Here is a 20,467-nt window from a genome sequence, read left to right as displayed (position 1 = left end):
TGTTTATTTTATTGTTATGCTGTTGTAGTCATGCTATGAAAGTTTGATCCTAATTCCCCATTTGTATTCCTTTTGCTGCAGAGAGATCACGGGCGCTCCCTTTCAAGGGCGCCGAACCTCCCCCCCCAAAGCTCATGTGGGCCCTATTGTAGTTATGAATATACAATATTTGGCATAATTTGAATGCAATTTGTCTCAAAATCCTCACATATATACTAGGGATGGCCACAAAGTTCCGATTCCGGCGGAACCGGTTCTCGGAGATCCGCTTTCCAGAACCGGTTCAGGAACCGGCTCCGGACCTGGATTCAAATGAAATGAAATGAAATCTTTGAGTTTTACGTCCCACGGTTATGCCGGTTAGGCTAAAGGTGACGGTGAAGATGAGTAATGAATGAAATGGTGGAATGAAGAAAGTGGGAGGAAACGGGAGAACCCCGAGAAAACCCACGCACACGGTGTTTGTCCACCACAAAGTTCACTGGCGAGAAACCTGGATTCAAAACCCGGTTCCAGAACCGAATCTTAGGAACCGGTTCCAAACCTGGATCCGAAAACCCGGTTCCAGAACCGGATCTTAGGAACCGGTTATAGATCTGGATCTGAAAACCCGGTTCCAGAACCGGATCTTAGGAACCGGTTCCAGATCTGGATCTGAAAACCCGGTTCCAGAACCCGATCTTAGGAACCAGTTCCAGACCTGGATCCGAAAGTCCCCAAAGACCCGTAAAGGAGGCACAAAGTTCACCTTCAAAACACTGCCAACAGGACCATATGCTTATGCCCTCCCCGCCCAGACCCACTTGTGCTCCCTCTAAAAAAATATATTTGGTCCACCAGTGAGTGTTTGCCAATGGGTTTGCCAGTTACCCAGTTTGTTTAGCCAAATGAGATTAGCGGCCGCAGCCTGGGCGCCTGCCTGTCGCTTCCACCATTTCATCTAGCACACTGTTCACCGCCTGCCAACAGCTCGGCTTTAGCATAGGGATGGCCACGAAGTTCCGGTTCCAGCGGAACCGTTTCCGCGAGGAACCACTTCTTGCAGATCCGGTTTTCAGAACCGGTTCCAGACATGGATCCGAAAACCCGGCTCCAGAACCGGATCTTGGAAACCGGTTCCAGACCTGGATCCGAAGAACCGGCTCCCGACCTGGATCCAAAAAACGATTCCAGACCTGGATTCGAAAAACCGGTTCCGGAACTGGATCTTTTAGAACCAGATCCGTTCAGATCCGAAAACCGGTTCCACCAGGAACCGGTTCTGGCCATCCCTAATATATACTTTCTGCATCTGAATGCCCCCCCCCCAAATATACAGATAAATCGGCGCCCTTGGCTCCATTCGAAGTTTGCACCAAAGAGGAACACTGCACAGTGATCCGATTTTTGTGGTCGGGAGGTGTATCAGGAACCGCAAGCCATTGAAGACTTTTAGCATAATACGGGAACAGTGTCTTGCCGCAACGGAGTGTCTACGAATGGATTGAAGCATTGAAATTGCCCTTCCTCGCGCACAGTGGCGTATTTAGGGGTCTGCTGGGCTTAAGCCCCCCCCCCCGAAATCTTACTTACTATAGTAAAGTATATGAAATATCTTGCAGCATTTTCACATTTTCACGCAAAGCCCCCCCCCCAAAACAAAATCGTAAATACGCCACTGCTCGCGCATCACACTTGTGCGACCATTTTTGAATGTTTCCATGGAGCGGCCATGATCTATCTGCCACAAAAGGAAGACAAATGGAGGAATTAAGATCAAGCTTTCATAGCATGACCATAAGAGCATAACAATAAAATAAGCGAGGACAGAGATCAGTATGGACAATGTAAAAAAAAAAAAAAAAAAAAAGTTTATAGCTAAATTGCGCATAATTTTGGACTTAGCCTCTTACAATAACCCAAATTTATCATTAAGCACAGTATATATGTAATAACGAAAAGGGTTGATGAGGTGACGTTTTAGTATAAGTTTTACCATAATAGATGGCGTGTTCTTCTGCCTGTTAATACGATGGCTACAAATGACACATTTCTTAGCGTCATAAAAAAAAAAAAAATAGTTTGTCGATTTTAACAAAAATTACGTTCGAGGATTTGCTCTCAAGAATATAATTTTGTTCAGCTCAACGAATCAATTAATATGCATATATCTCGTCTTTGGGTGTGTTTTTTCATTATATGAAAATACCATTGTAGAATTAATAATAATAATAATAATGTTTAGTTTACCTAAACTCCTTTGTATGTTTAACCTGTCTATATATGTGTATGCCTGTAAGTGTGTATGTGTCCACCCGGGAAACAAAAAAAAAAAAAAAAAAAAAAAATCAAGAACAACTTGATAGATTACCATCAATTCTGGTCAGGATGTGGAGGAGTCAAAATTAGGAATAAATTCCATTAATTGAGGCGATATTTCAACCGGAAATGGTTGATTTCTACCATTTCCGGTTTCAACGTTGATCAGTAGATTTAGATTTCTGGGCTCTCGGCATCTAAGACCATTTAGCCAGTCACGTTTTCAGGGATGACGTCCCTCGGCGAGCACACAATCCGGGAAAAGGGACGGAAAAAAGGATGGGGGAAGGAAGGACCTATAAGTTAGCTACCACACCGGCATTTGCCTGGTGTGAAGGAGGAAAACCCAAGAAAACCTCATTCAGGGTGGTTGGCCGGCCTGAAAAAGCGGTTTACACTTCGACTGAGTGTCCCCACCGGGAATCGAACCCGACACTAGAGAGCAAAAACACTAATAGATAGCGAAAAGCGGTTTCTTGTAATATGTTAAGGGTCCCAAGAACACATTTCACTTCCATCTTTAACTCTCTACTAAAACCGGAAGTGATAGAGTTTCACTTCAATTTCCGGTTAAATAATGAACTGCATACAGGAAAAATGATAAGAGATAGTCAGAAGCCCTTTTTTGGGATCAAACAATGAAATGAAAATGGAATCTTTCAGTTTAACGCCTCATGATAGAATGAGAATGTGCGAGGAAACAGGAGTAATCCTCGAGAAAACCCACGGACAAATGCTGTCCACCACAAATTTACTTGGTCGGGGATCGACCTAGGGACTCCATCAATGGTAAGAGCTCTACCACTGAACTACCGTGCTTCTCTTTTCGGCATTGATTTAGCGTTCTTAGTATATATACACCACCTTCTATCTTAATTAAAACCGGAAGTGGCAAAAATCACCAACTTCCGGTTTTAATGTTAAATGCTCTAGAGTAAAATCGGCGGTAGATAGCAAGAAATGGTTTTCTGTAATTAAGCGTATCAAGAATATATTCCATCTGCACTCTGCTCTTTCTACTAAAACCAAAAGTGGTAGCAATCTACTACAACTTCCGGTTTCAAAATTAATTGAGAAAATATCACGTCATATAATTCAAACTTCTTCACGTAACTGTACACGTGACACTGTTACTTTTTTACTTACGTCTGTATGAAACATTGAGATTATAAGTATACTAAAATTACAGTATGATTTGAACCAATAGTCGGGAGCTTTATACAAAGAGTCTTATCCCCCCCATGTCCGTGGTTCCCCCCATTTCCTTCCACTTTCTCGTTCCACCAATTCTTCCATCATTATTCATCTGCCTTAATCATCGTCTATTTCCCTTAGCCTAAAGGGAATAATTGAGGGACTTTGAACTGAATGATTCGATTTGATTCCAGTATCATTTGAGTTGAGTTGATTTTGAGTTTAACGTCCCGTTCAGCAGCGAGGCTATATGAGACGTGGACCTAGTAATTAACGTATAATCCGAACCACATGAGCTCCCGCCGGGAATCGAACCCGGCTCTCCCACGCCAAAGGCGCGTATGCTAACCGCTTAGCCACGAAGGAGCTCCCCAGTATCATTTGAATTTGTAACCACGTGCATAGAAACCAACTCAATCTTAATGACCTGACACTAAAAATAATACAAAATTTACCATTTTTCTTTTGCTTGTTTTTCATTGAGTGAAAGATGGTGAAATGCAACTTTCTACAATCATAGATAATGTTACTCTACAATAGAAGATATGAACCTGAAGAATTTTCAGTGTTGCAATCCATATAAATTACAGTGTTGCCAGAATAATATTCCCCTCAAAATCTACGTTAAAATAACGACTAGAGGAACGAACTCAACTGCGTTTGATTACGTATCATTTTGTTTTGGTATTCTGTGAACTATTTTTTAAATAATAGTTGTATTTAATTTGTAATAAATAAAATAGTTTTAACACACAGTTATTAAAATTAAATAATAATGTTATTTAAAATATAGTTTACAGGATACCAAAACAACGTAATACGTAATCAAATGAAGTTGAAATGAAATGAAATGAAATTTTGAGTTTTACGTCCCACGGTTATGCTGGTTAGGCTAAAGGAGACGGTGATAATGAGTAATGAATGAAATGGTGGAATGAAGAAAGTGGAAGGAAACGGGAGAACCCCGAGAAAACCCACGCACACGGTGTTTGTCCACCACAAAGTTCACTTGGCGGGAGCAGGGTTTGAACCCGAGACCCCTAGCACCAGAGGTGAACGCTCTACCACTGAGCCACCGCGGCCCCCTCAAATGAAGTTGAGTTCTTTCCCCTAGTCGCTGCCTTAACTTAGATTTTGGGGAAAATGTTATTCTGGCAACACTGTAATTTCTATGGATGGCAACACTGAAAATTCTTCACGTTCATATTTTCTGTTGTAGAATAACATTATCTATAATTGTAGTAAGTTGCATTTCATCATCTTTCACTAATGAAAAACAAGCAAAATAAAAATGGTAAATTTTGTATTATTTTTAGTATGTCAGGCTCTTAAGTAATCTTAATACTGAAACTCAGAAAACGGACAAGAAAGAAGTCACGGAAGAGAAAGAAAAGTGTCTCCTAAATATTTTAAATAAGTTACTGGGAAGGCTTTACAAAGTGGGTCTCAATACTTGGAGGAAAATATTGGGCATTAGCTTCATGATAATATGATACAGTATCAATCCAAGAAAAAGTAAACCATTCAATTTTCGTAATGAATTAAACGAAATTCAGCATCCATCATAGTGAACATTATCCAGTAATTTAAACTAAACTAGAAAGACGTCGTAAAATCTTACTCCTTGGCCAATGGTCAGCCTTGTCTGCAGAATCCATTGTAATTGTGTGATCGCCCGCCATTTAACTGTTACCATGTGATAGTTTCCAAGGCCATATTATAAGCACTTGAACTCCCGTCCCGGGCGTGCTTGGCCTGTCGGATAGCCCATTACACCGTCTCAGCTGGAAGCCCTTGGAAAAGGTGTTTGCGATCGGGGAAAATGCTTATAACGTTTATAACATACATCAGCACTTTGCATTAAAAACAATATCAACGTACAATAGCAGCACCATGAGAACCGGAATTAACTGAAAGAACCAGTTACAAGGAATTAGTAAATTGTGACTGTTCCAGTTCCAATTTATTATTTTTTTCTGATTTCATGTTATTAATATTATGATTAATCTTTTTTTAAATATAATTTTAAAACTTTGTAACGGTATTCTATAGGATATACCCTAATATTTATTGCTTTTTATTCAATCTGTGCTAAAAATATAAAGGGAGTAAATGACAAATATGTTTCAATGTAAAGAATTCTTGGCAGTTGTAAGGGATAAATTTATTATTCCTAATGTGATATAATTCTTGTCTTTTTTCTAATGCATCCTTCGCCAAAGCATATGGGCTTATACTGGATTTTCAATTTGTTTCTTGAGAAACCCTAGTAGCGTGTGCCAAATTGTCTAGGATAATTTATTACACAGAACAGGCCCGTATCCACGGGGGGCTAGGGGGCCGGGCCCCCCTAAAATTTTCACGGTAGGCTTGCAAATGAACTATAATATGGTTGGGTCGGGCCTCCTTAACTTCTACCGGCCCCCCGTACATTTTTGGACTGGCTACGGGCCTGACACAGAACAACAGCTTTGTTGTGAATTCTGTGGCCCCATGTAGCATAGTCGCTAACGCTCTCGCCTTCAGTTCCGGGTTCAGTTCCCGGTGGGGGCACTTCGTCGAAAAAGTGTAAAAAGCTTTTTCAGGCAAGCCATCCTGAATGGAGGTTTTCCTGGCTTTTCCTCATTCACACCAGCAAAATGCCGGGATGGTACCTAAGATATAGGTCCCAGGCCGTTTCCTTCCTTCCCTTTTCCCGGATAATGTGCTCGCCGAGAGCTGTCATCCCTCACGTGACGGGCTTACATGGTCACAGATGCTGAAAGCCCAGAAATCTAAATCCTGTTGTGAATTCTCCCTTCACTAATGTCTTCTTACATGGTTGAATAATCGATTTTTTTTTTTTTTTTTTACGTACCAATGTCAACAATATAAATGAAAAATGAAATCTTTAAGTTTTATGTCCCACGTTTATGCCGGCTAGGCTAAAGGAGATGGTGCTGATGAGAAATAACTGAAAAGACGGAATTAAGCAAGTGGAAGTAAACGGGAGAACTCTGAGAAAAACCCAAGTACATGGTGTTTGTCCACCATGAAGTTCACTTGGCGCGAGCTGAGATCGAACCAAGGACTCTATATGCACTAGAGGTGAACGTTCTACCACTGAGCCACCGCAGCACCAACATTATAAATGTGTTCATATATTTGCGTGCATTTATGGTGACGTGAAGACACTCAGTCTTCAATGTGTATATTCGTATATACAGAGTGTTTCAAATTATGTGACAAAACTTCCAGGCTGAGTAGTTGAGGGTTCATCTTTGACGTATGGGATTCACGGTTCCATCCTAGGTCCAGCCAAGTGGACTTTGTAACGAACAAAAATGCATTTTTTTTTTAAGTTGCTCCGTTTCCTCAGAGTTTAGTCATTCCATCAATATCGTTTACGTCATCGTCACCGTCTCCCTTAGCCTGGTGTCAAGAATGGATTCCTAATATATAAATAATAAAAAAAAGTTATGGCAACATGGGCTCCAAAATGCTTGACAGGCACTTAGCTTTCGTTGGCACTTTGCAATCTAAAGGTGAGTCATTATTCTCACTAAGGTCCTTAATCCCGAGTTTTCCCTGTACTCATCCAAACGAATCCCGGGATAGAATCTTTATTTATTTTCCTTTCTTTATTAGCGATAATTTTATTCGATTACTTAAGGCACACCACGCTCCTCTTCATTTTGTTTCTTTCATTTATCTTTTACTTTCGTATGAATAAATAAACAATGAATAAGATCGAACAATTAGAATGTAGGTAATCTATAATTGGATTAAGATCGTGGAATTGTAAGACGGGCCTATACCATACACTTTGTCGTGGGCAAACGCCGTGTATGTGGGTTTTCTCAGAGTTCTCCCGTTTCCTCTCTCTTTATTCCACCATTTTATTCATTTCTCATTACCATCGTCTCCTTTAGCGTACATGACATCACAGTGGGGTGTAAAACTGAAAGATTTTTATTACATTACAATACTACATAGATTTATCCTAAACTTAGGAACCCATCGGGAACCTAACCCGAAATCACAGACACAAACAGCCCGCGCATGAGGGACTTGATCACGAGGAACACAGTGCATATTCTAGTATATATTAAATAAATATTCGAAATAATATTAAATAAATTACTAGTTTTAAGCTCTGTAATAACCGGGCCTCTTTTTATTATGTCCATTACCGAGCATTCAACTTCCGCACTAACATTAAAGCTTATGGAACCCAAAAGTTTATTTCTATAGAAGTGAAACTTCGCCACTGGATACTATCCTATGTCAGATTAAACTAGTTTGAATTATTATTCATCTCTTAAAAATCCTACTTTATATTATTCTCTCTTCTTCTTGGTCTACCCAAGGGTCTTTTTCTTCCAGCTTCCCCCATGACTATGCATTCAAAGACTTGCGATATTCGAAACTTATAGCAATTTTTTTTTAAGGAAAATCTTGTCTGGGCGGGCAGGGGGGAAAGTGTACTGAAACACTATTTGCTCAAGGAAGTGTAATGCATACGAGTGGCAAGCAATCACAATTTATTTTAGGTTAGAGTTTGATTTCCAGTGGGAGCTCATGTGGTTCGGATTCCACATTAATCAGTAGGTCCCGTCTCATATAGCCTCACTACTGAAAGGGACGCTAAAATCAACTCAACTCAATATTACCTTAAGTCCGGGAAGCCGGTTGGCCTATTCCGAGGGGCAAAGGTATCTCGCCTGAAGTATAACTTCCACCGTGATATATTCTAACCAGTTCATTCATTCATCTACATTGCCTACAAAATATTTTTTCTAAAGTCTTTTTTTAACCCACTTCCTGTTTTATACTCGCTTCAAAGTCTAACTTCCACATCCATACAATACGACATGCAAGTCCTCTCCGCTGGTCTAGTCGTTAGTACATGCTCCTTCTATGCACGTGGTCTCGTGCTCGATTTCCGGTGGGAGAGTATGAAATTCATTTCAGTCGTTCCAATTCTACCTCATAAGGCCTCGATGCTGAAGAGGAACGCTGAACTTCAATAAATAGGACGAAGTAACAGAATTATACTTCTAGAAGTGTTCACTTTACATTCTTAATGTCAGCCACAATGATAAAACGTGTATAGAGTAATAACATACATTTCCCGTTTTAATTCTGATTTCTATTTCCTCGTTGACAGCCTTTTTTAAAAAAAGAACTAGTGGCTAGGGCGGGTATCATCTTTGGTTCAAGAGGTTTAGGGTTCCATTTCAGGTACAAGAGTATCGAATCCACGAGTGATTTTGATTCGAAAACTATATATAGGTGTCGTCCTATATAGATTCGCTTCTGAAAAAAAAAAAAAGTAAAATCAATCAATTCCGCGCTGACTGGGCTATCGAAAATCCACCAATAAGCCCATTTGTGAAGAGCTGAAATCAAACCACGGACTCCATCCACCTCAATTGAATGCTCTAATACTGGACAACCACGGCCCTCCTTGTGAAGCAAAGTTACACGTTCCACTTTCTTCCTATATCTATAATTAATATATAGATCGATTCATTCAATCGCCAATTGTTTCTGTCTTTTCAATATTGTTTCCAATATTCCCATATCTCAAGAGTTTTTCCTTAATTGTTTATCCTTAAAAAAAAAAAAAAAAAAATAGAACGCGTTTAAACATCGATAAATAAATCCACGACTCTAACAGTGACAATATTCGTTCACTTCCGCGTTCCGGAACAAAACAGTTCCGTTCCACGAAAAGTGATTGTGACTCATTTTCCTGATTGGTGTTGCTGAAAATGTTCGACAGCAACTGAATGAACGACCTCGTTGTTGGATCACGCTCTTGGACAACTTTCCTGCCTCGTGCAAGAACAACCACAAACAACACAAGTAACACTGCTGACTGATGGTGATGATTATGATTGAGCAATATTCACGTATTGGGTGACCCCTATGGGCCAATTTTTGATTCCACTCATAAATTTGAATTAACAATCCACAACACCAATGGTTTTGGCAATGATTTGGAGAGGTTATAAGAGAAATTTATTGGTTTCGCCATTGCTAACCAAACAACGTTCTTCAAGTCAAGGGAAGGTCTTTGATTTATTGGACACCATGCAATGATTGAAACATTAAAACCAATGTTTTTCTTGTAGGATATCCCGTTCTCTAATTTCATTAAAGGTGATGGTAATCTATTGAATTTGGATACGGCCATAGTATACCCAAACAGCTACTAAAAACTAAATGAAGCTATTTGTTTGCTTCTTATTGTTTGGAGATTAAAAACAACCCTTTGCAATATCGAGGCTATATGATACATGGTCTAGCAGCCTTAAAAAATTACTTTATATAGTAATATATTTTTTATGTTAACTTCCATGAGACATGGATATCTCTGGGGCAGTACTGAATACATATAGCTTAAAAATCAGATGAATCGAGACAGCACACAATAATACATATTACAATGATTGCACAGTGTATAAAGTGAGAGAGGCACAGTGCTTCAGTGGCAGAGCGTTTACTTTAAATAGGAGCTACCGTGGTTGTATCCCAGGCCATGTGAATTTGTGGCACACAACAGTGTCCGTGGATCTTCTCAGGATTCTCCAGTTCCCTCCCACATTCTCATCCTACAATTTCATAATAATTCGCTTTAAGTATTATGATTATCGGTATACTCATACTAAAGAATACCGACAAAATATATTTATCAGTATTCTTTAGCATGAAGGGCAAAATCAAGGGATGTTGATTTTTTTCCCCACATATTACGATTAGGATCGGTTTGTTTTACGGGTGCCTCGTTGGGAAGAATCTGTGTACTTTCTGAGCATATGATCCCGGGTTCGATTTCCAGAGGATATATTTGCCTCGGATACATACCCAAGCAGAATTTCAGATCCCATTTTGAACAGTAGGTTTGTCTCGAATAGTCTCAATGCTAAAAGGGAATGTTAAGCTAAACTTAATCTAAACCGCCTTACATGAGTTTACCACAGAACAACGAATGCAGGAACAATCTGAGAAAAGTATAAATACTGAAGATAGGAGGGAGGGGAAGGAAGGGGAGGGGGAGCGAGTATTGGCAGTATACGCGTAGCCATAAATCCACGAACAGTATGCTTGCAAAACCATCAACCAAAACTACCGTTGTTACTGTTTGCCTGACTCTACTATTTTATCAGGTTACCTGCTAGCTCCCTATTCTCTTCGTACGATTTAGAGAAGAAGGGGAGCCGCAGAGTGTGTCGTCACAGAGCACTTTCATAGAAAATTACTGATACAGGCCAAGTTACTATACCCACCAGCTATAAAGTAATTCTAGTTACTTCAACGTCGTACTTTTACGACAATGATAAATGACATGTAACGGAGGAATTTGTGGGATCGGGATAGTGAGAATTAATGGAGGTCAGTGACACGATTGAGCTTAACACCACCGATACACAGAGCTCCCTCGTAGTTAAGCGGTTAGCGTATGCGCCTTTGGTGTAGTAGGCCCGGGTTCGAGTTCATATAGTTCGGATTCCGTGTTAAACTGCAGGTCCACGTCTCATTGCCCCACTGCTGAAAGGGACGCCAAATTCAACTCAATCGCCAATACTCAGAGTCTCAGTAGCCAGCGCGTACGCAGAATTCCATCTAGAGGCGGTTCTAGCACTCAATCCCATATTCTTTCAGGCCAAGCGTGATCTTTTTGTGCATATACTGTATGTATCCTAATACAGTAAATTTTTATTTTTCCATAATATCTTGCTCAAGAGGCGGGTTAATCTCCGAAACCTGCGCCTTGTGTACGCCACAGAACACGATTTTAAGCTCCAAGCAGCAACACAGAGAAACACATAGAACTGAGAAAGGTAGACAGAAGTGTTGTTATTACATTAGTAATTATAGATCTAGACCCTATCAATTGAGTACAAATAAAACGTCAATTCTTGGCAAACAATAACAAGAAAAAAAAGGTAGAAACATGTCTAAATCACTAGTGGGTCCAGAAAGGTCGTTTGGGACGAATGGATTGTCTCCTGGACGATGAATGTATCTTAATAGGGTAAGAGTGGCTCTAAGATATTTGTAATATATTTATTGGTAGTCATATACGCATATTAAACTGTAGATCCCATCCTAAATAGTCCCGCTGCTGATTAAAAATGTCAGAAGAAATCAATCAATCAATTCGAAAGTCCCAGTCCCAAACATTTTTCTTAAGATTCTATTTTTAAAAAAATCAAGCTGAAGGGGAGACAACGTAATTCATGGAACTAAAACAAAAAATCACATTAAATTATGTTTTGAAACTATCATGATCGTAGTGATACTATCATGATAACGCGAGGAAACCACCTACAATGGTTTTATTACGAAACCTATTTCTGTTTTCTCTGTAATTTCGCTTCCGCCTCAATATCAGATTCGGTTTTGATCACGGAACCGATTTGCTCCGTAAATTAAATTCGGCGTCTAATCCGAAAGTTTTTAATCGGAAAATATCCTTAGATTCCGCGGCGGAATCATTTTATTCGGGAAAATCAGTATCGGTCCGGAACCGAAACTTAGTAGAACCCATTTATCGCTATCGGTTCCTTTACTGTTACTGCTGGCAACCCGAAAGGCACTCATCCTCCCAAGGGCTTGGGCACAATTTCCCAATTTGATTATTCTGTCCCCCAAATTTACTATTCAGCAGTTTAATTGTACCATTTTCAATAATTATAAAAATAAGCCCTACAAATACTCTCATGGGCGCAACTTTCATCTTAAAAACTCCTTTTAGGTACCCCTATCTGTGAGTAGCGAGTCACATAACCGTGACGGTTGTAGGAAACAGGGCCGGCCCTAGGCAATTTGCCATCCCTCTTTTCCAAATAAGAACCAATCTTAAAAGTCACGATTTTAAGTATGCTGCCCTATCATGAAGGAGAGAAAAAGTGCACTCGCACTCAGAAAGACCTGAACACTACAAATACAATCGCGTTGTGTTTATCTTTTCTTTAAATAATAATCTATTATGTTAGTAAACCATAAAGCAAACTACCTGCAGAGGAAAGATGGTAATCCTCTTTATAGAATTCAATATCAGCTTCAAATTCAATACATCAGCTTGCAATTCCAGTGTAACTAGCTTTTTTTATCTTTATTTCTTGTTTTTACCTTTCACGATAAAGAACTTTTTTGTGACAATGACAAGACTAGTCTTCATATCAAAAACGGTGATAACGAACTAAATGGAACAGGTGTTCGCTACTGTTCAAGAATAGATTTCTTGTATTTGACAACAATCAAGAAATTCATATCCATGTGACCTTAAAATAATGCGCCCTAAACATGATTTTTGAATGTAGAATTCAAATAGATCAGCTTAGTGAATTTAACTACCATCATCATGAAATCTGTTTCAAACAACAAATATTTATTTTAAATAATATAGTTATGACAGATTTTGTCGCCCCTCGAAACTTTGTCGCTCCGTGCAATATGCACATGTTGCACATATAATAGAGCCGGCCCTGGTAGGAAAAGCAGTTTCTGAAATTGCAAAACGAAGATGCAAAAAGAAGCAGATATGAATTTAGTAAAGGCTTTTTTCTTGAAGTATATGTAGTGATGTAAGGTGGAAAATTTTCCATTTTAGAACATTTTCCGCCATATTACTTCAGAAAATTTTCCGTTTTAAACAAATATCAGTGATCAAATAATTTCTCATTAACTTTAGAATTCACATAAGAAATGTTAAAGTGAAAGGATCGTCTAAAGAATCTGAAATTTTTCATGGCTCAGAAAATTCCCTGTAGTATGTAGGAACAACTGAAACAACTTTTCATGAATCGATTTTTTTTGACGTGTATGGAAAAATTGAAAAACTTTTTTATGAGTCGGAAACGTATATAAATGTTGGTTTGTGTAATCAGTATATTGGCAGATATTTTGTATTGTAAAACTACTATTATTATGTATAAAAATGTGTTAAAAGTAATAACTATTCTCGAGAGCAAGTACATATATAACTTAGAAATATTTATTTTTTTTTATTTTGTAAATTAAAATGAAATTACTTCTTGGTTTTAGAACGCAGCGCTGATAGAGCAGCTTTTTACGTTTATTATTTTCTTAAATAAGTTATATTTTACTTTCTCTTCTGAATATATATATGAATAAATATTTATTTTCAGAAAATGTTCAGTATTTGTTTTCATGAGTTATTTAAAATGGAATTGGCCCCTTTTACTTTTTACAGTACTTTACAGCCAAAAATTTACAGTACTTTATATTATCTTTATTTGTTTATATATGTTGCAAGTATGAAAATCCAGAAAAGTATAGGTATGTATTATACCTATGAGAAAACTTAGTCTTACGTGTATTGCACTGACGAAAAGTTTTGTGAGATTAAAGATGAATTCTGAGGGTAGAATACACTGAGGTTTTTGAAACATTTTTGCAGAAATGAAGAAGTGTTAGACTTTCACTTCAGGAGACTTTTTTTCTGATAATTTTTATTACAAATAAATTTTACGGCTAAACAACGATATGTTTTTTTATGAATCGGAAAATTTTCCGTTTCAAACTTTTCCGGAAAATTTTCATCACTGACTATATGTAAACATACAAGAGAAATAACGGTTTACTGCACACATTACATTACGTCGTCTCCTCACACCGCTCTGAAACACACACACGGCCTACCCCAACGCGGATCCAAGCCATTGACTTCCTTGGTAGTTCAAGAACATAAGAATACGGAAGCCCATGGAAGACAAGTTGCAGCACAGGAGGCCTCTTAATTTATAATCCACTGAACATGTCCTCGTTTTAACGACAAAAATTTCATTCTATGTAACAGTTTTTCCTCGCAATAAATCTTTTTAGGTGAAAAAAAGGAAAATGTTATTTGATCATTATTGTTATTGCAATGAAGCCTCAAGGCGTGTTGCGTTCTGACAGAACTTGGCACTGGCTCTCTGAATCTGAAGGTCCTTGCTCCGGCCTTGAGTGACCTCCGTCAAGTGTTTGTGGATGACTCATGACTTTTTTCCTCTCGCTGCTTGCCTTCCACCCATTTCGTGGATTCTCTCGAGCTCTTTGGTGGGACCACAAGCAGTTTCGTTCCATTTAGTTCCATGTGCGCTGTGCAGCATCAGACTCCTCCAGTCACGAACACTACATTCCTTTGGCATTCTTTAATCGGCCACAAAAAGAATACAAAAATACGCCACATCCACAACAGTGGCGATGCGTGCACTGTGTTATGAGGCTCTGACGCCAGATTCACCTTCAAGGTTTCTTCCAGGAATATTTCCGGGAAGTTTTGCCGTCACTGAGTTAGATAATTGTCTTGGATTTAGGTCCAGGAGGTCCTTACATTTCACGCTTGTGCAAAGCACGTTCGTTAGCAACTAGAGTTCCAGTGCATTCCCTTCACATTTTGATTTTGCTCCTCCTCCTGACAAAATATTCTGGAAGAAAGCCTGTTCACGTTGATAATTGACGCATTTCTATTTAGTTTTGTTTTAACCAATTCACTTGTTGGCGCTTTACGTATTAAAATTTGATTTTCTTGATAATATATAGTTAGATGGCATCACTGGTGGACACCAGTTTCGCTATGTTCGAATAGAGAAGCGAAACTTGTAGAAACACAGCAAGGACTATGGAAATTCTCCCTGCCTCCTTGGATGATACTTTTTTTTTATTTAAAAAAACGTGTAGTACTACCAAAATTATAATTAAGTGGGGTACTCAACTCATTATCCTTCAATAAACCTGACAGTATAAGCAAAATCGTAAGTTGCAAAGGGGCAACAAAACATTATTCGCGTTTGTATCGAGGCACATATCATCAACGGGAGTCGAACCCGGGGATCACGCGCACAGAAAGCATTCACTTTGTACTTAGTCACAAAGGGATAGATTATATTATGACAAAAAAGTATACATTACATACTGAAATAAATTATTTTTTTTAAAAAAATATTCCCCTATAATCGGATTTTACAATTAAACTGGACACGATCAATTAAAAACATTGGTGACACAATTCTACGAACTGATCGACGCAGAATTTGCTGACCTGTAAAAAGCATTTGACATTATAGCCGTAAGTTAAGGGACCAACTGCAGCATTGTCACTTGTTTGACTGGGTCCTTTGTCAGCACGGAAGCAATATGGGACATCTACCGTTTAAAGCAGAATCTGAACTACTGTGGTGCTCTCCCATCGGGAATCGAATGCGGGACATCGTACAAAAATGTATGAAATCCCTCCGTTTAACGTCTCACGATATGCCTGTTAGATTAAGTATATGGATGATTAAGGCAAGTGAATGATGACGGAATAATTGGTGGAATGAAACTATGGGAGGAAACGGGAGTATCTTGAGAAACCCCACGGGCACGATGTTATCCACCACAAACTTACTTGGCCAGAGATCGAACCAAGGACCCCACGCACCAGAGGTGGGCGCTTTACCACTGAGCTACCATGTCCCCTGCAGGACATTGTGCACTTAAGGCACACACTCTTGTTTTTATAATAGTTCCAATCTAAACATCTCTCTAATTAACCTTATATAATTTTCTACTTAATCCAATATGAGAGGGACACGAACACAGAAACATCGAAGACAGGGACTCGAACCCCCAATCGGTTTCGCCTCCAATCATCAGCCTATCATCTCAGACATCTTGCTATAGCAAATCGGCTCCGTTAGACCAGTGAGGAAGGCTTTATGACATGTGGCTCTAATGTAGACATTCCCATATAACCGGCCAATGTATAACGTCAGACTACGCCTTTATGCTTGGAGCATTGACACGGAGAAATAGAAATAGCCAAAGAGGGAAGGGAGAAAGGCGTACAGAAACGTTTGCCAGTGGATGAATATTTGATGATTTGTCACTTCATAGTTCGCTTCTCTCCATTGAATTGATTCCTTTCAATTTGTTCCAAAAAGGGATTCGTTTATCCTGAATGAATCCTTTCGTTCTGATAAGTAGTATGATTCCGAGTTTTTTGGTTTTCCAACTTGATTCCTCCAAATGAAGATTCGATTCTTCCTTTGGATCAAACCCTTTGGTTCTTTTTACTTGAATTGTGGTGGATCAATGAGTGGTGCACTCATACAAAACGATCAATAACGTCATAGACGTTCTTGTTTGCATGCTACTACTACCACTGCCTCTGTAAATCACTGGGTTGCTATATTACTGGTTATTAGTGATAAGCAGATCCGGAACAAGCTCGTTCAAAAGAACGATTTCTCTAGTGGAATGACAGGACCGAATCTCTGAAAGGAGTCGGACTAACTCGGACGGAATCAAGAGACGGATTCACTCAAGGGAATACGAGTAAAAAAACGGACTCACTCAGTCTAGCTGACGGAATGAATCAATGGATTCAGTTGATGGATTGATTTGGATGAAATCGGATGAAAGCAATACTTCAGAGCGACGCACGACGAAGAATCAAATAATAAACCTATTTTTTATAATTAGAACAGTCAAACCTTTTTTCTTCGTTTTTCTATTCCTTCTTTCCATATAACAAAACAAGCACTAGAAACCAGTTAAACTTTGTGATGTATCGAAACATGGCAATCCATCCTTGTACACTTCTACTTATTGTCACCGAAACTAACTTTGCAATACATTCTCAGTCGGTAATAATGGTCTGACTAGTTTCGTTGAAAAGAGGAATCATAAAAAAGGAGCATACTGGAGAACCATACCGGAAATAGGAATAATTCAATTGATTAGAACTAAAGGATTCGATCCAGAGGATTGAAGGAATCAAATTGGAAAACCAAGAAACTCGAGATAATCGGAACTTATATAACTTATCGGAACGAGACGATTCGAACAGAAGAAACGAATCCCTCTTTGAAACAAACTGAAAGGAGTCTTTGCAACAAATTGAAAGGAGTCGATTCCTGGAGTTCTGATGTCTGAGAATGTGAAGAAGCGAACTATGACATGACAAAACATGAATTTGGAAATCAGCATTCTTATATAGAGCCATGAACTGAAAGTGATAGAGCCCTGAGAAGAATAAAGCAAGTCACTGCCACCATGAAACGGCTCCATATATGGACACTGAAGCATTAGTCAACACACATTGTATTAACGTATTAAAAAAAAAAAAAAAAAGTGTGCGCTTGAACCTATGCTGATAAAATTATCAAGTTACCAGTAAGATGTTCTTTAACATTGCTAATTTTGGGTGTGATCAGCAAAGAAGGCGCGGCTCTGTTTCATACAGAGTTCATTGGAACCAACTGGTTTTTCTTTTCCTTTCTTTCTTTTAGTTTTATTCAAATTTTCCCTTCTTTTTGTTTGTTTATCTAGTTCCAACTTTGCATTCAAATTTTCGCCCATTTCTACCGACCCTCCGCTGACAGACACCCGAACAAAAACACTTTTACGTGACGGGCTAAGGGTATCGATATCATTTAGTGGTGGTGGTTAAAGTTTTTCAGCTTCCCGGAATCGGCTATATTATATATACAGAGACTCACTTTAATATTCGGCCACCCCATATTGTTGTCATTTGTGTAAAAGGACGCATTATTGTAAATACATAGGAATTTGTAAGCGATGACAGGGAACAACTATCATGTCTCGTGTACTATTTCATAATGTGTAAAAGTTGTAAATGCAAACTATGCCTAACTAACTGTTATGTTTCTACAAACTGCCTTCATATAACGCCACTTTAATATTCGGCCACTAAAGTCACTTGATGATCTTACTGCTGTCTCCAGTTTACAGAGCAATATGATTGGGGGAAGGAACGTCGTATGTATAACTCATTTCTCGTCTTCGTGTTAGAAAGTGTGAGTGGGTATTGGCTTTGCAGTATAACACTTCCAATGGGGCGAAAAAGTTGTAACACAACGTTTGAATAGCGCCAGCTGGTCATTTGTCTTCATAAAAGGGGAATTCCAATATGCATATTGCCCGTCATTTGAATATACCACGAAGTACAGTTGGTTCTATCTTGCGACGCTATAAGAACGAAGACAGGATAGAATCCGAGAAGCAGAAGGGTTGCCTTAGCAAGCTAAATGAACGAGACAAACGTGTGAGTGTGAGAAAAGTTAAGAAAAGCCCAAAATTAAGTGCACCGAAGATTGCAGCGGAATTGTTGCAAGGTTGTAGAAAAAATGTACACCCAGAGATTGTTCGGAAAGTACTGAGAAACGAAGGATACCACGGTAAGGTAGCTAGAAAGAAACCATTTGTCAAGAAAATGAGCAGAAAGAAACGACTGCAGTTCACTAAAATCTACGTGCAAAAGGAACCTGAATGATTGAAAGATATTTTTGCTGAGGAAAGCAAATTCAACTTTTTAAAGTCAGATAGCAGGGTTCTAGTGTGGCGAAAGGCTAATGATGAACTAAGGAAACTGAATTTACTAGCAACAGTCAAATATGGTGGTGGTAACATAGTGGTTTGGGGGGTGCATATCTGCTGTCAGTGTCGATGAACTCAGGTTTATAAATGCTAAAATGACAAAAGAACAATACCTCAGCATTCGAAAAGAGACTTTACAGAAAAGTGCGGACAAATTTGGAGTCCGCGAGACTTTTAAGTTTTATCACGACAACGACCCAAAACATAAGGCGTATGTTATACGTGAATGGCTTCTGTACAACTGCCCCAAAGTTATCGAAACTCCACCACAATGTCCAGACCTCAATCCCATTGAAACTTTGTGGGATGAACTCAACGCTAGATTTCGGAAAGTGGCGGTAACATCAAAGGAGAAACTTGAGAGAAGGTTAACAGAAGAGTGAGCCAATATTGCTCCTGAATATACCACAAAAATAACTGGAAATATGCAAAATCACTTTAAGGAGGTGATACGCAATAAAGGGTATCCAACTAGGTATTAAAACATGTTTCTTGCTTCGAAGAAGGCGACAACAAAGTTCCACATTATGTGGTGGCCGAATATTAAAGTGATTATAATTTTTGTGTTTGAGAAGAAATATTATGATTTTTGTACGTTAGAGTTAAAATTTTATGGTTTAATTTTGGTAAAAAGTTGCAGAAAATATAGAGGTTTCATATAGCATAAACAATATTATCACTCTACTTTACTCTAGTTCATAATATAAGATAAAACGCCAATAAAATGTGGTGGCCGAATATTAAAGTGAGTCTCTGTATATATATCCGTTGGCAACATACATTATACACCGTCGGATGGTAACATGGTGTTACTGATAGCCCTAACAACATTATATGGACGTTCTCTTAAAACAAGGTATATACAATAATACGAATAGCTCTTGTCTTTCCTGGTAGATCAAATATGTCAAGTCTCTGGATCTTCCATATCAGCGCTGACTCAAACTATACTATTGTGGCCTCACATAGCATAGTCGTTAACTCTCTCGCCTTTGGTGCGAGCAGTCTCGGGTTCCATTCCCGATGAGAACACTCGGTCGAAAAAGTGTAAAACGCTTTTTCAGGCCAGCCACTCTGAACGAGGTTTTCCTCATTCACACCAGGCAAATGTGAGGGTGGTACGCGGTCCCAGGCCGCTTCCTTCCTTCCCTTTCCCCGGATTGTGTGCTCGTCGAGGGACGTCATCCCTCAGAAACATGACAGGCTAAATGGTCATAGATGAACTAAATCCTAAATCAAACTATACTATTGATTACTAGAAACGCCCTCAGCATCTTCTTCCAACTCAGAATATACACATATTGCTCAAAGTTAAGATCACATATTCATAATTGTTACTACACACACACACACACACACACACACACACACACACACACACACAAAAAAAAAAAAAATGTGCAATGGTTACATTGAAGAAATGTACAAATGCTAATGATAGGGATGGTCAGTCACCGCAACACTCTCGTACCTAATTCACCAAAAAATAGTAATGCGAACAAAGAAAATATACACATTAATAAAAATATTTGTTTTCGAAGTTTAAAGGCGGCTTGAAATTCTGAGGTTACCCGTGTTACCAACGAATATATAT

General features: G+C 38.9%; 1 protein-coding gene across 1 annotated transcript in view; it reads right to left on the bottom strand.

The window, feature by feature from the left end:
* LOC145676757 (bestrophin-4-like) overlaps positions 1-20,467 on the bottom strand; it is a 90,281-nt gene that overhangs the window by 602 nt on the left and 69,212 nt on the right. The window lies entirely within an intron of this gene.

This window comes from Thermobia domestica, unplaced genomic scaffold (assembly GCF_964235325.1).
Source record: "Thermobia domestica unplaced genomic scaffold, izTheDome1.hap1.1 HAP1_SCAFFOLD_339, whole genome shotgun sequence".
Classification (NCBI taxonomy): Eukaryota; Metazoa; Arthropoda; class Insecta; order Zygentoma; family Lepismatidae; genus Thermobia; species Thermobia domestica.
Note: the sequence above shows the minus strand (reverse complement) of the source record. Positions and strands in the feature narration are given on the sequence as shown.